This window comes from Lactuca virosa, chromosome 3, assembly GCF_052849685.1.
Source record: "Lactuca virosa cultivar CGN04683 chromosome 3, Lactuca_virosa_CGN04683_v6, whole genome shotgun sequence".
Lineage (NCBI taxonomy): Eukaryota > Viridiplantae > Streptophyta > Magnoliopsida > Asterales > Asteraceae > Lactuca > Lactuca virosa.
In genome coordinates this window covers 52,159,121-52,177,946 of record NC_136428.1, presented here as the reverse complement: position 1 = coordinate 52,177,946, position 18,826 = coordinate 52,159,121, and positions in this window count along the sequence as shown.

The window sequence follows — 18,826 nt, the reverse complement described above, 5'->3', positions numbered from 1 at the left end:
GTCCCTGGTTTGTAATCCAGTGAACCTTCACTAACGGGATGAGACTTAGCGTGGTTCTTTAGATTTGCCTATCCATGGTTTTTATTGGTTCTACTACAGAGTGTAGACTTTTATTTAACTTGATTTCGTAGAGTGAAATAACAAGTGTTTCAGCGGGTAGACACCTCTTTAGATTAGATATGTGAAAGATGGGATGAATGTTATTAAGTTGTTGTGGTAGTTTAAGTTTTAAAAGTACAAGACCGATTCTGGTAAGAACCTCAAATGGTCCTATGTACTTTGAGTTTTGTATTTCACGCTTTCTCAAGCGCATCTTGTCCTTCCTGAGTGAGACCTTCATATGACAAGGTCATCAATCCTGGAATTCCAAGGGTTTTCTTTTATCGAAGCCGTAGCTTCTCTGGTTAACTCTGGAAGCTTTATGGCGTTTCCCGATTCGAATTTTGTTTTTGGTAGTTTCTCGGATGAATTCCAGATCAGCGAGGGTGCTGTGTGGAAATTGGATCTCTAGCTAGTTGCGTATTACCTACTTTAGTCCAGTGCAGATAGAATCTATACTTGTGACCACAAAAGGTTTCGAATGGAGCAACTTGAATGCTAGCGTGTTAAAGGACTAGACTAATTGGTAAACGGATATCCCATTCTTTACCATAGCCGATCCCATAGAATCATGACTACTCTGGTTCCTAGAGGTTTTTGAGTGACGGCCTGAACTGGGAGATGATTCTATTATTTTAGTGAAGATAACAGATATTGGCATACCGTGCACTCACACGTTCTAGTTATCTTCTCTACTTGCCACATTTTCAGGTTTCAAGGCTTCCTGTTGAGCCTCCTTACTTTGTGTGGAGAGATTTGAATGGGTTATCTGTTGGATTAATGTCTAAGTCCATAACTATAATTGGTAAGACTTGACCCGACCCGGCATGGTCCATTTGGGTTGCATGGCATCATGCATTTGGATAGACTATAATGAGAGAAATAACACTTAAGGTTGGTTAATATATTATAAGTTCTAATATATTAATAAGGTTATTTAATTAGTATTGATCAATAATTAATTTGGAATTAATTAAGTGATCAAAAGGAGACTAATTAAATATATGGGTTGATTGTGTAAATCATTCATTCTTATATATGTGGGCTTGTGATCCAAGATTCCTTATGTTGGACTAAGTCCATGGGGTGACCCATGGATACTCCATGGAGGTTAAAATCCATGGAGCATAAGGAATGGGTAAAGTTATGAGTTACATGGTGTAACCCTAATAGCCACCATATAAAAGAATCCCATGGCTCAAGAAATCGTGCACTAATGTGTGAGTGTGAGGGCTAGACGATTTCAAGGAGTGTTCAAGTTTCTCTCAAGTTATTCCAAGTGTATTTGGTGTTGTGTGAACCATTTGAGGTGTCACACTTGGGGCACTAGGCACTCAAGCTTCATGAAGACATTCTACATCAAAGAGGTATGTATTCTATCTTGTTATATTTATTATTTTGTATGCTAGATTAGGATAATACCTTGGATGTTCATAATTGTATGTATAATAGAGAAAACATAGATCCAAGGTATTTAGGGTTGCATGTACACTTAGGAGTGTTAGAATGCTCATAACCCAACAGTGGTATCAGAGCCTAGGCTTGTTTTCTTGTTATACTTGCAAAAGTAGCTGAAAAATCGAGTTGGATGCATATATTCGATTGTTTTGGCTGGAATTGGACTAGGAACATTACCCTAAGATGTTTTTGGACTTATAAACTTATTTTTGATGTGGTAATGTTCATGCTAATCCAATTTCTAAGATAATTGTCATAATTTCAAGATTTGTATTAGTTTGTATGTTCATGCTAATTTCTTGAAGATTGATGATTTGAATTATCTTGTTCTTATGAGGTTCTTAGATTAATAGAAAAGTTGTGTGAAATAGTTGTTTTTAATCTATTTTAATCTAAGAGTTGATTCCAAAGTGTGTTTTTGTAACTTGTCCTCAAGTTATATGAAAAGTCACATTTAAGAATCATAAAACTCATAAAAGTTGGCAAAGGTTACAAAATGAAGAGTCTCTTCATTAAATTAAAAAAAAAAGTGTAACCTTAATTAGTTCCATAAGTTACAATAAAAAAAAAGGTTATTTTTTTTTATTAATTAGTTTAAAGTCTTCCATAACTTGTCCTCAAGTTATGGAACTTGAAGAGTTTTTTTTAATTAAAACTACTTTAAACTCATAAGTTATGGAATTAATTAGTTTTGAATAGTTTCAAAAACTTGCCCTCAAGTTTTGGAATTTGAAAAGATTTCACTATGAATACTTTAATTCCAAGTTAGCCCTTAGAATTTTAAAAGTTAAAATTCAACCCTTATACTTTATAATATTATAAGTTAATAATATTTATATATATGTATAAGAGTAAAGTCAGTCTTACCGTTAGTAGGCCTCATTCACGAAGCCGGTCTATAAGGGGGGTATAAGGTTACTGCCTATAAAATGGCAGTTTAATGGGTGTCCACTCTCACCCACCGCTTCCTTGACTGGTGGAGGGTCGTTAGCCGAACGGGTAGGACAAGGACTATAATTCTCCTTTCATTAAAAGTATTAATGATAAATACTAAGTAACTAAACTCTTATTAATACCCAATCTTAGTTACTTAGGAAAATGTGAATTTGGTGCTAACCCATGAAATTACACTTTGCACTTTGCTTAAGTTGTTAGTGGAGCGTGTGTGGTTAACCGGCACACTAACCTGGACTTAAAAAGGTAGGCAAAGGGTAACTTAATATTTATCATAGTATCGGTGGAGTGTGTGTGGTTAACCGGCACACTAATTAAGGGGTAAATATTAAGGGTACCAAGTATATTTGCATGGTTATTCACACCTTGTTTTGTGATCCTCGGCATCCCAGTCACAAAACATGAAGGGCACACTCGAGATTGAAACATGCCTTTGAACAGTTCAATGAATCTCAAAGATCTAGGACTTTCAAATCCAATTAAAACCTAATAAATTATTTCGTTTTTCATGGTGGAAATTGGTGAATCGTCATTCACCTACCTTCAAATATTTTATAGCTTGGATTACGGCATCCCTCTTCTAAGTTATAAAATAGTTTGTTGGGTCCTAGCCTTAATATTTCATATTGGGTGTCATATTAAGGACTTTAAATCAACTATCTTGAATATCTCCCAAAAAGATGTCTGGTCTAGACATTTATGATCTTCCCAAATCTCTTGAAACAAGCTTTCCTAAATGAAGATGATGTCCCATGGATATCATACTTCTTTCACCTCCTCCAATTATTCTCCCTAACCCACAAGTTCCTAAAAAGTTTAAGGTCACTCAAGCCCTATTGGCAAGGCAAGGTCTAGGTGTGATCACATCTTGGAGATGTAGTCACAAATTGACAAGCCGGGAGAGTTGGGTGTCAAAGTCTTGAGAAAGTTGGTGGCTCAACTACTTTCTAAGTCACATAGTGAGTTCTTTTGGGAATCCTATGAAACAGACTAAGACAAGACCCTTAATGATCTTATCTATTTGCTAAGATCAACATCCTAAAACGCTATGGACATTGACAATGATGACATTAGATATCCAGTAAAGCTCTCTCTTCCTAATGGAAAGGGATCGGCCATAGTCAACTCGGTTGACCCAATGGTAAAGAGAGAGGCGAAGTCTGAGATAGTCACATTATCAAGGGTCCATAGGTAACTATTGCCAAAGGAAGGGGCATTGGTTACGAAGCTGCCAAATTTACCTAAGGATGTTAAAGTCAATAAGTTTGGCTCTACTTCAGGTAAAGTCCATTGTCTAACTCTATTAAGTACATGCTGATTCTGATCGCGAAGATGGATTTCAATCGCATGGTGCGGTGATCAGAATTTTGGGCTATTACTTAAGAGTTATGATATTTATATTGCTTAGGAATAGATAACAACAAGGTTTTCATATGGATTGTAAGGATAAGTTTTTCCGCAAAGTTTTAAAATAAAAGAAAAAGGTTTTGATTTTATTTATTTTAAGTATCCTTACAATGGCATTTGTGAAAAGTTGTTGCTTATAAGATTCCATTGATAGCAATATTGGAAAAATGGATTTGATTCTTTCGGTTGTGGTAGTGTCTAATATTACCAAATAAGGAAAGATTCTCATCACCCAAGGTTCAATTGGACCGAAACTTGGAATCATGCAAGTTGTATAGTATGATGAATGAGAACTTTCAGCTTGGAAAATTAAGACTAATTCCTTATGTGAATAAGGAAAGGACTAAGGGATCGAGTACACATTATTGTGCACTGGTCAAGTCCACCACAAAAGATCAAGAAGACTATTCGTCATGATTTACTTAAGTTCAGTAAATATGGTTATACTTATAAGTTTAAGTATAAGTCTGTAGCATTGGAGAAGTTTCAATGTGAGACAGAACGAATAAGAAGAATCCAAGTATGGTAGAAAGATAAAAGTTTCTCAAATCTGAAAAGATGGGAGAGTACTTTAGTATCATGTTTATGATCATCTTAATGATTAAGATACCATATCACAATTGGTCCTCTAAAGTCATCTTAGTGCATTCTTATGACTAAGAAGAGGAGTCATGAATTGTTGAAATGGTTAAATCAAAAAGATGAGTCATACTTCGTTCCAAAACAATTCTTAGAGTCATACTCCAAGATTGTTACTTGAGTGACATATCTTAAAGAGGGTTTGTTAACACTAGTCAAATGTAAGAGTAAAAGGTTATCTACTCTTGTACATTTGAAATTGGTAAGTTGTGATGTTTTGGATAAAACAGAGACCAACTTAGGCCAATTGTGTAAAGTGTTAGTCTTGATAAAGAATCCGCACTATCTCTTGAATATTTGACAAGGGAGTCTTATATGTCAAGAGGACAGTGGGAGTCTTAAAGCTCTTGAAAGTTTCAAGACTTAATCAAGAATAAAACCTAAAGTCCTTCACTAGCACACGACTTGAGGTTTATAACCTATCGTGTTGAAATTTTTGTGCCTATTCAAGTTGGATTTGCATAGGAGTTCTGAGAGTTCTCAATTGGTTGCACAACTACTTAGAAGCAATGGCAGGCACCTGAGCTGCCAAATGGCAAGAATTTAAGATTGCACAAGTTTAATCAATATGAGTTTGGATTTGTCACTAATCTTGTCTTGTGATTATGGTTTTGACAAATTCACATGGATAAGAACACATACACTATTAAATCTAAGTGTCATAAGGTTTCTCTCCGATTCATGAAAATGATGGTGAGGAAACACTTTCACTAAGTATAGATAGCAATTGTGATATTTGCATTCTCAAAGTCGTTAGTGGAGCGTATGTGGTTTACCGACACACTAACATGGACTTGTGAGAAATGGAAAAGGTCTAAACAAATGAGACTATGATTACGGCATCCCTTTTCATAGTTCTAAAATTGTTTAGACACACATGTGAGCTATCTAAGAGAGGTGTATGATTTTGATAAAGTTTTATCAAAACAATCTAGTATCAGAAATCTGAACTTTGGTATGAAAGTCAGCTGATTTCTGAGTACATGTCAAAGCTAGTGGGAGCATAAGTGTTATACTAATAATCATCATGTTAGTGGGAGCATGATAATTATGACAAAGGTTGCAAGTTAGCAATGTTAATTATAGAAAACAAAAGTTTCAATTCGTGAGGTTGCAGGGGTTGAAAAAGTTGTTTTGCTATAATTAAGGGAGAGGAAATTATAGTTCATTTCAATTCTAAAAGCTTAGATTGAGATTTTAATCGTATTTAATCAAGGATATATATATGAATTTCATGTTGGAATGGCTCAACATAAGGAAATTCTATATATGGGTCCATTATTTGCGTTCTAAAATTCGATTATGATTACGGCATCCCTTTTCATAATCTGAATTTTGAGAACTTGGAAAATTGAAATGGAAATATTATAGCAAAAGACTAGTTTAGTCTTTATGTGAGACATCATGAATCGTGTCCCATATGCTTCGGATATAAGATCGATTACATGTGCTATATTCATCCTTTCTAAAATTTTCCAAATGCCTGGGGCATTATGAAGGGAAAAGGTCTAGAATTGGATATGACTAAAATGATTAAGTAATTGTCGAGGACAATCTAAGGTTTACCAAAGATTGGTTGCTCAAGGACAGTTGGAAGTATAATGTTAATTCTGGAAGGACCATATTGACATAATCTGTAAGGAGGCAACTCTTGTTCAGAAGTGATAGTCAAAATGGAATATGGAAATGTTTCAAAGTTAGAAATTATTCAATCTGTGTAAGATTAGGAAAATTAATGAAAGAAGGATGTTTCCAAGGAGCTGATCTCCTTTGGAATGCTCTGTAATGATTGTTGTCAAGTCTTTCTGACTTGGTGCATAATCATTAAGAGGATCAATGCATATAAGTTTAGAATCTAACAGATTTCAGTAAATGGCATGAATTTGGAATTCTTGCATTTGCAGTAAGGATTTGGGACTGTGAAAAGAGGATCATTGGAGTGATGTTCAATTGATCTATTTTACAAAGTAAAGATCATAGACAAACATAGTATGCATACTTGGTGTATGGCATGACTAGTGTTTAGAAAACATAGTGTACATGCTTGGAGCATGGGACAACTATTGTTTTAAATTCAAGTATAAAGTTGATAAAACCGAAACAATGAATAATGAGTAATCAGTATGGTGATAAATAAAAGTGTTTATTTATATTCATAGGGTTTGATACCATATTTGATTCATTTATTCTTGTGTTTCACTTTGCATGTTTTGACTTCCAGAATAACTACGTCGCTCTTCCTGAATGATTACGTTATTCAAACCATCCACAGTCGGTCATATGTTGGAAGTAGATATGAATCAAGACTGTCATGGGTTGGTTTGTAGAGGTCCAAGTTGGTGGACAAAGTGGTGCTACAACACTCATGAGTGCTCATAAGTTCTGAGTATTGGATTCAACCCGCGCTCATTTGAATCACTTCATGGATTTTATCACGAGTGATCATGAGATGATAATATCTTATATTCTTCAAACCTAGAGATATGAGTTGTTACTATGAGTTGGTTATACATTGATTGCACGAAAACGCATTGGTAACTCGATGTTATAAAACGTGCCTTTGTGTATGATGCAACAAGTAGTAGAACAAGCCATATGAGTCGAAGTTTATCCATTCCTTTTACCTTCGGGATAAAAGCGATATCTGTGGGCCCCTCGATGATTTAAGGATGATACATGTGAGTGCTTGGCCAAGCCAGGACTGATTTGATTTGTTCAATCAGTCAGTCATCATGAATCGGAAATCGGGAAACAACAAATGGACAGAGAGAATGATTGATAATCCATGTCTCAGTCCATATGATATCTAGAATGGAGGAATATATGATCCCTTATCTAATGGACAAGTCATTGACAAAGGTCAGAGTTCATCGACAAGGTCAGAGTTCGACAAAAGCTTTTGAGAGCTACGATTGCTGCTCGGTTCCTGAAGTCATACGCAATAATAGTTTTAGACTTATCCAAGTGGGAGACTGTTGGATTAATGTCTAAGTCCATAACTATAATTGGTAAGACTTGACCCGACCCGGCATGGTCCATTTGGGTTGCATGGCATCATGCATTTGGATAGACTATAATGAGAGAAATAACACTTAAGGTTGGTTAATATATTATAAGTTCTAATATATTAATAAGGTTATTTAATTAGTATTGATCAATAATTAATTTGGAATTAATTAAGTGATCAAAAGGAGACTAATTAAATATATGGGTTGATTGTGTAAATCATTCATTCTTATATATGTGGGCTTGTGATCCAAGATTCCTTATGTTGGACTAAGTCCATGGGGTGACCCATGGATACTCCATGGAGGTTAAAATCCATGGAGCATAAGGAATGGGTAAAGTTATGAGTTACATGGTGTAACCCTAATAGCCACCATATAAAAGAATCCCATGGCTCAAGAAATCGTGCACTAATGTGTGAGTGTGAGGGCTAGACGATTTCAAGGAGTGTTCAAGTTTCTCTCAAGTTATTCCAAGTGTATTTGGTATTGTGTGAACCATTTGAGGTGTCACACTTGGGGCACTAGGCACTCAAGCTTCATGAAGACATTCTACATCAAAGAGGTATGTATTCTATCTTGTTATATTTATTATTTTGTATGCTAGATTAGGATAATACCTTGGATGTTCATAATTGTATGTATAATAGAGAAAACATAGATCCAAGGTATTTAGGGTTGCATGTACACTTAGGAGTGTTAGAATGCTCATAACCCAACATTATCATAGTCCATGATTGGCACTATGACCTGGGTACTCTTTCCGACTTAGGGTGTCAGCTACTATATTGGCTTTGTCGAGATGATAACGAATTTCAAATTCGTAGTCATTTAGTAGCTCGACCCACTGTCGTGGTCTCATGTTGAATTCTACCTGGTAGAATACATGATGCTGGCTTTTGCTCCGAAGTTCATGATTAGACTCATACTTGGCTTATCCACCAATACCTCGTGTATACAAGTCGTATATAATTTAGATTTCACAAAACGTTCGGATGGGTGACTCTGCCCCAGGTCCACAACCAAACAAGGAACAGGAGATAGGGCGGAAACACACATCCTTAATCTTGTTAAGTCTAACTTATATACCACCCTCGTGTATACACTTAGCAGCGATATATTAACTTAATGAGTTCTTAGTCTCTATTCTTGAACTTGACCTACGGTACAATGATTTTCCTATGAGATCTATTGAGGTACTTCGGTAGTTACTGACTTCTAAGACTACTTCAGTGCTTTTTGTTTGAAGTTTCCTGTCTACTGTGTAGGCTAGAATGGCGTGGTACTCTTCGCATGGGTACTTCTGAAGTTTTGAAACGAGAGACAACCTAAGGGTTTTGTGTTTTGGATTGGAAGAATTTTATCTTACGGCTGATTAAGGAAAAGTTCTCTTATACCGCATAAGAATTTTCACATGGTAAGGGCCAGGCCAAACCATGTCGAATGAGGATGTCGGAAATTTTCTCGATGAAATAGATATTAATTCGTTCTGGGACGAATGATTACTAGGTTGATATCTTATGTACCTAAGTTTTCAGCGCTTCTGGTTTTATCCTGTTATTATCACTACGAACCCCTTTTGATTCGATATTGGCGGGTACTACCAATAAGAGGGTTATGATAATTTGAAATTATGAAATTTCATGAAACGATCCTTACTAGGTCTCTCTATAATCGCTTGGTGTATACAAGTCATGTATAATTAAGATTGGTAAGACCTTTGACTGAGCAACCCTGCCCTAAATCCACAACCAAACAAGGAACAGGAAATGAGGCGGGATTACTCACTCTAAGTCTACAAATCTTAATTATAAATGACCCCTATGTATATACTAAGTCATCATAGTTTACCTGTTAGGGTTTCAAATTTTATATAAGTGTTATGATTTAATTTGAACGGAAGAGTAATCATAATTATAGATAATTATCGGGGTTTGGAAGCATACCAAAATATAGCAGGGTTCTTTGATGCTTTCCCATGTATTGGGATCAAAATCCTCCTGCTCCCCCGTCGTTTTTCTCTGTTGGACAGTCCCTCTTGTAATGTCCTATTTCACCACAAAAGTGACATATGGAAATGGTTCCAACATCGGTAATTGAAGTGATGAACTCAACTGGAGTTCTACAGATGCGGGCGGTATGCCCCTTCATGTTGCATCTATTGCAATGCAGCTCTCGGCAAACTCCATGATGATGGTAGTTGCACTTGCTGCAGTGTGGGAGGTTTCCTAAGTACGGCTTGGTTGGTGCTAGAATAATAGGGCTGACGGGGGTATTGACTGCCCCAGTTCGTTGCCCTCTGTTAGGTTCTTGAGTTGAACAACTCCCTTTCGTGTTCTCGAACTTTCGTTTAAGGATATTAGGCTTAAGGTTCGAGGTGTCCTTACAAGTAGGTGCTCGTTGCTGTACTTGGCCATCACCACGATCGGGGTTACCGATAGCATTACTACTAACATTTGCATTGTTAGCATTAAGGTGTGCCATGACAGCTGCTACAGCTGCTGTGACCGCAGCTTGAAACGTAGCCGCATCTATCTGAAGAATTGGTGTTTTGCTGGTAGGTTGGTTACACTTCTTTGAAGGCATGATTCTGTTACATGATAAGAAAATGGGCTCGTGAGCGACTATCGTGTCTCTAGATGTATTCTAACCATTTGTATCTATGTATTAATCTTTTGTTTTGTTATATTGTTCTCAATGATTCGACCTGCATCCCTATGATGCCGTCCTGGTAAGGAACAAAATTAAGTTTCTAGAATGGTTAGGAACCGAGTATCATCCGAACTAAGTTACCTTCGTTTGGTGGATATCGTTTCCTAATTTTCGAAAATATTTGAAAATAATTCATAACAGTGTCTATATAAAATAGACTTATGAATTTGAGAAGTAATCACTATCAATTAAGATTCCGTGATCTGATTTATTGTTATTAGCCGTGACAGGAAAAGAGGATAAGCTCCAAACCTAATGTGAGTAATGAAATCACTAACTCACTAGGTTGAACTGATTTACTAGTTATTACTTAGATGAAAAGGTGCTCGAACACTTCACATGAATCATGCGTGGTTTTCCTTTGTTCTATTCTGGGTGGTAATGATTTGTTCTCTCCTGGTATCTATAGGGTGTCCTTCTCCTCTGTCGGTATATTGAATTCCCGGGCTGTCTTACTTCCGATTCTGACACTGATCCCCATTACTTCGTAATGAAGATTTTGGATCTCGGAAGTTCATGCGAATATCTCATTGGTGTCCTTAATAGGGTAAAGGTACTAAATGATTTCTATAGTTTATCTGTTTCTTTCTTGGAATTCTCCTAATGAAATTCTGTTGGATCCTCCTTGATTCTTCTATTGATTGCGGGAGTAACTATGTTTATCTAACGAGTTTATACGAGAATGGGAATGTCTAAAGAATCTATGAGAAAATTTGAATTTTTACGAAGGTGATTCTTTCTGGTCCTTCTATAATCACATGGTGTGTACCGATTATATATAATCCAGATCAAATAGACCTTTGAATAAGTAATCCTACTCTAAAACCACATCCAAACAAGGAAAAGGAAGTAGAGTGAAAATCACATATTCTAAGTCTATAAAATCTCGGCTATATATAACCTTAACGTATCCACTTAGTAATTATAGACTTATCAGGAAAGATTTTTTTAACATTTCCCCAAAGGTATGTAACATACCTCCATGTTATTTTAGTTATGAGTTTGATTCTTGGACTTCTAGATATAAGAACTTGACAAGTTTTTAGTTTTCTTGTTATAGCATCCTAAAATACTCCCATAGTATTTTAGTCTTTATGTTTGGTTCTAGAATTCTTCTGGTACTTAGGTAAGTTTTAGACCAGTTGCAACACTACAATCACTCCCCAAACACGTGTTGGTCATATCTCGGATGAATATAGTTGATCAGGCTATATTGATCCCAGATATGATTACGTCACTGTCTAGGTTTAACGGCAATGTCCAACATCCAAATACTTTAGTTTTGTTCTTCTTGTGATACTCATTCTGGTATATATACTCTGCATGTACTTATACTTTTATAAAATATTGATATATTTTTAAAGTATAACTCTTGGTCAGAGTGTTTTTATCCCAATGGGTTTATAGTTGTATATCTTTTATGACTGATATACTGAGTTCACTATAAACACTGCTCTGATACCAATCTGTCGCACCCCCAAACCAGAACGGCGGAAACGTTCGGGGGCGGAGGACTTAAGGTAAGTATCACAACACATGTAACATAGTAATCAAAGTACAAACAACCATTGCATTAATAAGTATAAGTTTTACATAAGTGTTTAAACATTACATATTCAAACACTAAAGTAGGTACAGTAGAAGACAAGAGCCGCAGTACGGTACTAGGTAGTCTTCTCAAACGCTTCTGGAGTGTACCTGTCTACTGGATTCCTGAGAATACAAGTTATTTGGAAAGAGTAGATCAGCATTTAAGCTGGTGAGTTCATAAGTATTTTAGTTCTGTTAAGTATACCCTAAGTTCTTTGAATAAGTTCGCTGGTTTCTCCAGGAAATCCTATATTTCCTGAGGTGATTAACTGATAACCTCAATAGTTTCCCTCTGTAATTACTTAGTTTATACTGATTATACATAACACCATATCAAATGGACAGTCAATTGGGTGTATCTGCCCTAAGCCCACAACCAAACAAGGAACAGGAAGTAAGGCGGAAGTCACACACTTCACTGTCAATCGAACATTACTTATGTATAACTATGACGTAATAACTAAGGAATTATAGAATTAACCACTAAAGGTCTTTTATGTTACACTAGTTTACCGAGATTAAGTGACTACGTTCCATTGGATAAGTGGTTTAATCCCATAAACCGTTCTCTTTGTATTACTGTTTTATATTTGTATTCCTTTATGAAAACTTGAAACTGAGAGTGTGCCTGGCTCCACCAGGTGTTATGAGAACTGTATTAAACCATTGTATTTTGTATTCTACAAACTGGTACTTTGAAGGTGTACTTTCGTTTATTTTTTTATACACTAACGTATTATTAATACCTTTTTAATGAGTAGTTTTTATTATAACCATACTATGACTGATGGCCTGAAACAAACGCTTTGTGGGCGTTTAAACTGGTGATAATAATTGTTACTCATCTAACTGTAGCTAGCAGCCTGAGTGCGGGGTTGTCAATCCCGATATAGATCTACACACACTTGTTTCGATCCCCGGCTGGAGATTCTGGTTATAATGTCAGGACTTTCCTATGTTGCCTAAAATGAATTAAACAACCTGAATATAGAGTCTCATAAAAAGCATATTAAACGTTACATGTATATTAGTTTTGAAAACCCAATCATTCTGAAATAATGATTGACAGTATATTCTTAGTTTTCCAAACATGTATTTGATAAGTGTAAACCCTTGATTTGTTTTGAATCAAAACCCTGGTTTCTTGTAAAACAGTGTATTCTAGTATACTTGAATTATGAATTATTACCTCGCGTTTGCTAACTCGGGTACTCTGTATAGTACCTTTGCTAATGCATACCCGGCAGAATGTATTATTACCTCGTGTTTGCTAACTCGGGTACTCTGTATAGTACCTTTGCTAATGCAAACTCGGCAGGATGTATTATTACCTCGTGTTTGCTAACTCGGGCACTATGTATAGTACCTTTGCTAATGCAAACCCGACATTACCACGTGTTTGCTAACCCTGGTACTCTGTATAGTACCTTTGTTAATGCAAACTAGGTATGCTGTATCTTTACTTCTTTAATATGTTGTTCGTATATTAAAGGTATTATACATATCTTGGTATAGTTGAATGTATTTTGGTAATTTCCTTGGAAAGTATACAGTCGTGAATCATACTTGTATATTTAGTTTTGAATCATAAATTATACCTATTATAATTTATATGTTCTATCTGATTAGCAAGAATTCTCATGGAATATCACCTTTGCTCAGCCTGATACAAAGGTAATGATACTAAAAGGAGTAACCTTTTAGACTCATATATGGATAATATATATATATATATATATATATATATATATATATATATATATATATATATATATATATATATATATATATATATATAATTAAGAAGGAAACGACCTTCGGACAAATAACACAACCTTAATTCCACATCCAAACAAGGAAAAGGATATAAGATAATTCATTAGTCCTAAGCCCTTCAAGTCTTATTTATATATTTATACATATATAAACATGATTTTTGGCATTTATAATTTGAAATAGTTTATAAAACATTTTTCAAAGAATTTAACATGGCTTTACGTTATTTTGGAAGTATTTGGTAATTCTTAAAAGCATACAGAAACTTTCTGTGTGATTATTATCACACACAGTTATTAACACAATTTATTATTGTGCTAAACTTGTATCCCCCCCTAAAAAGCATTTAAAAACCATTTAAAAACCATTGAAAAGGTAAATTATAAGGGTATGAACTCACTTTGATAAGCGGTGATTCGGGCAGCGTTTCGTTTCCCGGAAAAGAGTTTGTTTGACGAAAAACCGGCTCAAACCGGGCAGAGTTTCGATAGGAGAGAGGATGAATTCTCGAGAATTCCAGGGCTCCGGGGCTTGCTTCGGGCTTTAGACGTGATACTGGGGCCTTGGGGGTTGTTTGTGAAGTTATGGAAGTGAGAGGAGTGAAAAATGGCCAAAAATGGGGTGAAAAATCCTTCTATCCGAGAAGGCTCGCACCCTTTATATAGGGGTGCGAGGGTTCGGCCGAAGCTACTTAGTCATCGGACAGGTGGCGAAGCGAGACATGAGTCAGCAGCACACGCGTCGGAAGGAGCGAAGCCCACGTGCGAAGGTTAAGGCGGTGGAGCTTCTGATCCGGTGTGAGGCACGTGCCTCGGACAGATGGAGGCTTCAGATTTGACCATCCTTCGGTCCAATGGGAGACTGACACGCATGCGAAGGGGGTGTCTCTGGGGTGTCCGATGGGAGGCTGTTCGCTTCTTAGTGGACCTCGGCTGCGGTCCAATCAGGAGGTGCCACGCAAGGTTCGGTCCTATCAGCAGGTGACACGTGGAGGTTCGCACGTGATGATGACGTGTCCGAAGAGTGACATGCGAAATTTCTCGGTTATCCATAATTTCTCGATTTTCGTGCCAAAAACTTGCGAAAATCATAACTTCTTCATCCGACGTCCGTTTTTGTCTGTCTTTTTACCGTTGTGAAACTTTTGACGAGACCTTCGATTCTCATTTAAGTTGCGTCGGCTAAATATCGATCGATTTATATTTCGAATTTTTAGCTGTCTACTGCTAAACCGAAACTTCGAAAAGTTATAACTTCCTCATACGAAGTCGGATTTTCACGTTCTTTTTATGAACCTTCTCGGTTTAACATATTCTACAACTTTTATTCAGATTCTTAAGGATAAAAAGCCTTTTATTGAAAATTCACTTTTTACGCTGAACAGTGTTTTGCCGGTTTTACCGCGGATTTTCGATTGGTCATAACTTCTTCGTTATAACTCGGATTTCAGTGTTCTTTATGTTTTTGGAAACTTTGTTATAAAATCTACCACTTGGGTCATCCCAATTATGATTATTGATCAATTCATTTTTGACCAAAATTTGACTGGTGTCACACATGTAGACGGGGTTGAAGGTGGTCAGCGGCTGCGGTGGATGGGATGTCTTCAATATCTGAAGACTCTGCGGTTGGGGATGGCCGTTCCCCCTGGACTTGTGAGCAGCCCGCTGAATTGTCTTGATTTGGGAAAGTGGGATTAGAGTTTTCTTGAGAAAATGGAGGTTCCCCCTGGATTGCAGACGGGAGTTCCCCTTGAACCTGAGAAGGTTCCCTGTGGATTGTTGGAAGTGTGATAATTCTTGGGTCAGTTATTGTGTCAATGTTCTCTATATTTTCATCATCTGAGTCAGAAGAAACATTTGAGGGTAGAGATCCTCTGCGGATAGGAACTGGAGCTACATCATCAAGTACTGGAACCTCGATGGTTGTCACTTGATCTGGAGTGGAGCTTTCCCCCTCAACCGGCAAGGTGGAAGTATTGAGTGATACTTCATCAGATAGAGATGGACCAGATACATCGGCATGCTGCTGTTGAGCTTCCGGGGACACAAGAACTTCGGATAACTTAGCAGTCTCTACGGGGTCAAAGAGATCATCATAGTTTACTTCAACTATGTTTAATGGACCCGAAGAGGCAGGAATATCACTTTCCAGGATTGCTTTGGTTTCGATTGATGGAGCGGTGTTGCGGACGCAATAGTCATCGAATTTGACGTCGAAGCTTTCGACTATTAGTCTTGTGCATCTATTGAGAACCCTATAAGCTACCTTGTTTGTTGAGTAGCCAAGAAAGATGCCTTCATCAGACTTTTGTGCAAACTTGTTAAGATGATCTCTATTGTTGATCACAAAACATCTACACCCAAAGATATGGAAGAATCAGACATTTGGTTTGCGGTTGTTAAGGCCCTCATACGGAGTTTTACTGAGACGCTTGCAAATAATGCTTCGGTTTTGAACAAAGCATGATGTGGCCACTGCTTCAGCCCAGAAGTAGAGAGGAAGGTGTGCGAAGTTAAGCATAGATCTGGCTGCTTCTACCAGAGTTCGGTTTCTTCGCTCTACTACTCCATTCTGCTGCGGTGTGTAGGGAGCTGAGAAGTTGTGACTGATACCCTTTGAAACCAAGAAACAATTTAAGAGATGATTGGTTAACTCGGTTCCATTATCACTTCGGATGCGGCGCACTGGTAACTTGATCTGAAGTTCAATTTCTTTGATAAAATTGATCAACATCTGCGGAGTTTCGGATTTGAGTCTTAGGAAGAAGACCCAAGTGAAACGAGTGAAGTCATCAACTATAACCAGTATGTATTTTTTGTGATGAAGACTGGCTACGGTAGATGGACCACAGTGATCAATATGTAGGAGTTCCAGTGGTTCAGAAATTGAGGAATCAATCACCATTGGGTGACTTGCCTTTGATTGTTTGCCACATTCACATGTTGAGCAGAGAGTTTTATTATTGAATTTAAGAATAGGAAGACCTCGGACGAGTTCTCCGGTGACCAAATTGTTGATATACCTGAAGTTAAGATGAGCTAGCTTTCGGTGCCATAGCCAGCTGACTCCAGATACTGCTTTGGATAGGAAGCATAGCTGCGGTTTCCCAATGATCAGAGAAACGTCCAATAGATACATGGTTCCTTCGGACTTGGATTTGATCAAACATGTGCTTCTATCGCTTGTCATTACGTAGCAGTATTCATTGTCAAATTCAACTCTGTGGCCTGCTTTACATAGTTGGCCTACATTGATGAGATTGTGTTTGAGGCTTTCTACGTAAGCAACCTTCCGGTCATGTGTAAGGAGCAGGCACTGTTGGTTAACCATTCTTCTTCTTGTTCCTCCTTGCACATAGCCTGAGAATTACACAGTTAGTTTAGGCATCCAAACGAGTTTGGAGCCTGGGATAAATGATGAATTTCTAATTGATGCATGAGCCAAGGTTGCAGGGACAGGTTTTGTGTCAACTTTTAGGCCTAGTCCTGGGTGTTTGTGAGTTTTTGGAGTGTTGCGAGATTTAGAAAAGTTACGAGGTTTTTGAAAAGAACGAGATTTGACATGAGATGAATTTCTTTGACAACTACACTGACATACCGAAGATTTGTCATTTACCCTGACACTTTGTTTGGTCAGCGGTCTGGATGAAAAAGTAGGCTTGTGACCAGTCCGAGAGAGGTGAGATCTGACAGTAGTGCTGTTGGAATTTGAAAAAAGTACGTTTTGCAGGAGTGGGAGTACGTGTAGATCTTTTGGAAAGTGATTTCTTAAAACTTTGATGTGATTTTAAAAGTATTGGAGTTGGTAAAATCCCCTTCCATTTTGGGTCATCTGAGGAATAGATTTGAAAACCATTGCTTCGAAAAGACTTTACTTTCTTTTGGGTTGTGTCAGATGTTTTTGAAATGGTTTTAGAGACTGTACATTCCGTTTTTTTGTTTTCTTGATTGAAGAGTTTTTAGAAAGATAATTTGAAAAAACAAACTTTTCTGGACTCTTCGATTTTGGAATTCTGACACGTTTTTTGTTGTTTGAAAAGATTTCCCGATTTTTGCCACAGGATCGAATTTCCTCTTTGAAAGCCTTTTTAGCCTCGTTTTTTGGAGAACCGCAATCATTGATGTTCAACTGCGGTTTCTTGGAAACCTTTGATGATTTTTGAAACTGAGGGCTAGATTCATCCGAACTAGAAGATTCAGGATTTTGAGAGCATTGACCCCCTTCAAAGTTTTCTATGGGTATTTCATGATGAATTGGCTGAAGAGTCACGGTGCTTTTGACGATAGTATGCGGTAAGGAAGATTTGATTACCCCTGAGTAAGTCTGAGTTGAAACTTTTATGGGACATTTGATAATAGGCAGATGAGTAGACTGTGGTCCATGACTGCAGTGAGAAACACTGCGGTCTAAGGGCAGAGATGGAAAGTCCATTGAGACTTTGGGACCTTCTATGACAATTTTCTCATCAACAACTGATGAAGTCTGCGAATTGGGATATATTGTGCCACAGATAGGGATTTGATCACTTGGGTGACCCGAAAATTCAGGCATAATTTCCTCAATGACATAGTTGTTACTCATACTATGCAGTCTACCGAAGTGAGTTCTGATGTCTTCGAGAAAGGTTTTGTCATTGACTGGGAAATGGAACTCTCGGTCAGGAGGGACATAAAGTCAATCTTTGTTAAACCGAGGTGAGGAATCCTTTGCGGTAGGATATCCATTGGACCAACCCCAATTATAGGTGTTATCTATGGTTCCATTGTTCACAAGATTTTCAATAGCTTCACTTTCATTGAACAGTTTTTCTATTAAAAGATTTAAACGTACAATCTCACTCTGAGCTAAATCTCTTTGGTTCAAAGCTATTTCTAGTTGTGATTCACTCAACATTCTTGCATCTTTCTCTAACTCTAAGTCCTTTTCTAACATAGCTACATTGAGTCTTTTGTTATCTAGTCGTCCTCTTACGTGAAACATCTCTTGGGATGCTATGTTCTTCTCATCTAGAGCTTTGTTATAGTCTGTAAGGACGGCAGCACATGTGTCATTGAGATTGTCTATGAAGGGTTGATAGTCATGCATGCTATAATTTAGAGTTTGAATCATGAGTTTTACCTATTCGACGATGCTTAGAGTCCCATCCTTTGCCATGTAGCAGTAGTTCTTTTCCAGCTTTGTAG